The sequence below is a fragment of the Triticum dicoccoides genome, chromosome 7A (assembly GCF_002162155.2).
Source record: "Triticum dicoccoides isolate Atlit2015 ecotype Zavitan chromosome 7A, WEW_v2.0, whole genome shotgun sequence".
NCBI classification, from domain to species: domain Eukaryota; kingdom Viridiplantae; phylum Streptophyta; class Magnoliopsida; order Poales; family Poaceae; genus Triticum; species Triticum dicoccoides.
The window spans coordinates 275,302,220-275,306,910 of NC_041392.1; positions in this window are offsets into that span (position 1 = coordinate 275,302,220).

Genomic DNA, 4,691 nt, shown 5'->3' on the forward strand with positions numbered 1-4,691 from the left:
GGTGATATGAGCATCTAGGCACATGCATAGTACTTGTACTTTCTGCGCATTTCCCAAACTCTATCAGCCGTATATTGCAAAAACATTCAAACCTCCTACTGTGGGCCGTTAGATCTCAGTGAACTCGTATCACCATAGAATCTACGGTGCGGGAGCACCTCATACTCTCCCGTGCGAGAAAACATAAGGTGTTATCGCAGCTTGGATGCTACGGTGATACGAGCTTGGAGGTCATTTGATCTGAGATCCAATGGCATCTGAGCAGTCTTTGTGCTTGTAAGCAGTGGCCGAACTTTTTTGGGGCTTTTCTGCAAAAAACCATTCAAACCACCGAGGAGGTCTTGGGTCACAAATCCAACGCCTCCGAAGAGCTTGTATCACCAAAGCATCTAAGGTGTGTTAGCACATGATATTCTTAAATACAAGAGAATATGATGTCCTCCTTCATCTTAGATGCTACGGTGATACGAGCTTCGAGGTCGTTGGATATGGGATCAAAGGGCATCTAAGTAGTTTTTGTACAAATTGTGTGCAATTCTCAAACTCATCAAGGTTTCCTGCAAAAATATTAAGACACGTCATGTGAGCTGCTATATCTCAGATCTACAAGCTCCAAGCAACTCGTATCGGCATATAGCATCTAAGGTATGGGGGCACATGATATTCTCCCGGGGAGGAGGGGTGGGGGTGCACAACCAATCGGTGGTTGGGAGGGTGGGGATAAATATAATCTAAACAACCCTAAACAGAGCTCCACAACTTTATCTAAGGTCGAGGGGTTGACCCCCGACAATCATACCTCCGCCTAAACACAACATTTGCATGTACTGTAGTACTAGACTTAATATTCATGTTTCAGTTTCATGTTCATTTTAAATATTGAACTAAGGACCATGGATGTCTTACATTTTACTCCCTTCGTTCCTAAATATTAGTATTTTTAGAGGCTTCAAATGGACTGGCACATACGGATGTATATAGACATATTTTAGAGTCTAGATTCACTCATTTTGCTCCGTATGTAGTCACTTGTTGAACTCTCTAAAAGACTAATATTTAGGAATAGAAGGAGTATTTTTGAATTCGTGTCATACATGCATGGTTTGGAAAAATAGATGCACTATACTTATTGGATTATTGTTGTGTTCATGCGTGTGTGTCTCTGTGTGTGTGTGTGTGTGGTCATATGCTTGATACATACAAAGTTTTCTCACCTCCATATTGTTCATCTTTTAAATTTGAATTTGCATTGGAAAACTTACTAGGGATACCATGAAATGTGAAATCCACATTGAGATTATTATATCACAAACTCACTCGAATTCAACAACTCGTCATAAATCAATTACCACGTTGAGATTAGTATTTGCAAGGAAAATACGGGTATTGTAATACACATAGATTCATTCGGCAATTTAAAAGGTTCCTTTTGTATTCTCGAATGGTAGGACCCAACGGTGTACCAGCCAGACCTTGGCTCGTGTTGATCCTAAAAAAATCGGGCCCATGTCCTTCGGTGGCGTGCGTGGTACGCACATTAGGCAAACCCAACCAGTCGAGCCTCAGCGTTTCAAGTCGAAATATCTGGCGGCCAGAATTCCAGCCCTAGGAAATTCCCCTCATGTCCCCGGTCCATAATGACTACCGATGAACAACGGAGGGATGCTTTAGTAACTAGACAACACTAAGAATTGAGCCCGTTTGTTCGTGCCTAGTACTTGAGTTAATATATCAGACATTGCACTGGTACGGAGGGATTATCCTTTTACTCTGCATATATAACTTGTCTGAAGTCTAACTAAGAAAAATGTTTGACCAAATCCTTTCTTAAGAAATACAACAGGACAGATGTACGGCTTGAAAATTTATTGCATGATGTAGGTTATGATATTGTTTCGAATCCTGGATCTTAAATTTTAGAAAATCCAAAAGTGAGCATAAATTCTTGAAACTAAGCACGGTCACGTGATATGGCACAAATATTACTTCGTAAGCTTTTTCTTCAATTTGAGACAAGCTGCTTATGACAAGTTGCACAAATGAAGAGCCAAGGTATTTTGGAACAAAGAAAGACCTGCCACGTTAAGGCGAACGCTTTCACTATTGAAACCGTGGGCGTTTACGTGTTGCCACGCGTCCCAGCTTCTCATCGGCAAGTGTCGTCCGAGCAAGCGTGTGAGTCGGCGGGAGGCGTGCGAGTAGACCGCTGCTCCAGCTGTCAGGGAGGCGTGCAAGCAGACCGCTGTGCAGGCTCACCGGGAGGCGAGCCCTTTGACCAGGCTCCGCCGCCCACCGTCGTCCCAACTGCTCCCACTTTTAATGTCGCCGGCACCGCAGTTTAAAATCAACCCCGCACTACCCGGTATCGCTACAATCCTCTCTCTTCGTCTCTGATTCTCCTGTCGTCTACCTCCAACTAGCCTGACCTAAACGTACGCCATGCCGCATCACGATGGTCTGCCCTTAGTGTTCCAGTTTCCTGAGGAAGACACCCAGCCGGAGTCTCAAGAACATAAGGCGATTTGGGACGAGCTTGAACTGTCCTTGCGGGAAGACGTCGCGCCTGTCCTCGCTCCCGTTCTGGCTGCCGTCGCCCTGACTGCACCAACGCCCATCCCCGTGCACATGCCAGCGCCTGCGCGTGCACTGACGCGCACGCCCGTGCCGGTGCCCGTGCACCTGCCAGCGCATGCGCCTGCACGTGCACTAACGTGCACGCCCGTGCTGGTGCCCGTGCACACGAATGTCTCCTCCGCGCCGTTGACAACGCCTGTCCCCGCGTGGGTGCCAGTGCCCCCCTCAGCGGCATGGATGGCCGTCATCGACCGCTTCCTTGCACCAACGCCAGTCACCTCTGATGAAGCTATGTACCTAGGGTAGGGTCATGGACCTGTCCTAACTGCCCTACCCAAGGACATCTCTAGAAGAAACCACCTTTCAATCGACTTGGAGGTGTTCCACTTGACAGACTCGAAGACGCTCGACCAAGAAGCAATCGCTCGACCAAGAAGCAATCACTCGACCAAGATCCAACCACTCGACGGCCAGGAGACCTGAAGTCACTCCGCACGCTAACGGTCGGTCATTAAGTAGCTTTTATGGTCATCATAGCACTTTATTACTAGCGTTACCAGTAACGCCCTGCCTTAATGTACATTGAACCCTTTGTAACGTGGGTTGGCCGGGGTCCTGGCGCACTCTATATAAGCCACCTCCCTCCTCCGAGACAAGGGTTCGCACCTCTGTAACTCATACTCACATAATCCAGTCGACTGCCTCCGGGCTCCGAGACGTAGGGCTATTACTTCGAGAAGGGCCTGAACTCGTAAACCTTGCGTGCTTACAACTTCTCCATAGCTAAGATCTTGCCTCTCCATACTTACCCCCCTACACAACTGTCAAACTTAGAACCACGACAGTTGGCGCCCACCTTGGGGCAGGTGTTTTAGCGTTTGTTGGAGGAGTTGTGACCTTTTCCAACCCAAATCATCATGGTTTTCGGCGGAGTTTCGGTGGAGGGCCGCGAGATCCGTCTCGGCGCGCTCACGTTCATCGTCGACGACTCTGCTTGGATCCAGGAGGCTCCGCTCGACGTGGACGCACTCCCTGCTCGCGGGGAAACGCACTTTAGCACGTGCGTCCACGGCGTTCTCCTGCGACAACCGTTGACCCCCTACCGGTCGGCTCCTGTGTTGTCCTCCCTCCCCGTTTCCAGCCGGCGCAAGCGCTCCGGTCGGTCGAGACTTCAGCGGTGGGTGAGGCACGTGGTGGCACGTCAGTCGGCCATCCCTCAAGTCGCGGCAATCGAGCCCGACGAATCCCTCTACGGCCTGTTCGACCTGTCGACTGGCTCCACAGAGACCGCATCCGAGTGCGACAGCAGCGATCCGGTGGCAGAGGTTCTGATGGTCGATGGATCACCCAGTCCTCCCGGTTTTCCCCGCACCGACGGAGGCGCAGGTGGAGGCGATCCGTCGCGTCTCCATGAGGAGTATCTTCCCGAGCCTCTCACTTCGCTGCAGAGAGAAGAACTTCACCGCCGGAACATGGATGCACTGCACACTCCTATCGTTGGAGAAACCCCCGAGGATCGCGCCTTGGAGGATGCACGCCTGGCAAACTTGGCCGAGCGCACTCGACTGGAGAACCTCCAGCGAGCACTCGATGAGCGTGCGCGACAACGGGTTCCCGAATCCAGTCGACGTCAGCTCTTCCCGCCCCCGCAGGTATATCGAACTCCAATTCAGAATTTAGCAGCTGCGGCCCGTATAGCAGAGTCGATTCAGCCTTCCCAGTCGGAGGCTGGCAAAGGCTTGCTGCAGATCAGAGCGTTACTCCGGGCAGCAGGAGATCAGAATTCCGCTGTTTCTCAGTCGCGGAACAAGATTCACAGCAGATCCGTTGCCGCAGACACAGTCCAGTCGGCTCACAGCCCGAGATCGCCCCCGAGGCGTGAGGGACATGGAGACCGGCGTGACCAGTGTGGGAACCATGAGCAGTATGATCACCGAGTCGATCGTGACGGTCGATGTCGAGTGCCCACGCCTCCCCCGAGGAGCGGGTCGTATGTGCCTCGCCATCAGGATGACAGGCGCCCTCATAGTGGTGGGCGAGGGATTCCAATCGACCCCCAAGGGCCAGGCTTTGACGCGAGATCCATTCTCGTCCAGGGTTTGGTCGACAGGAACAGG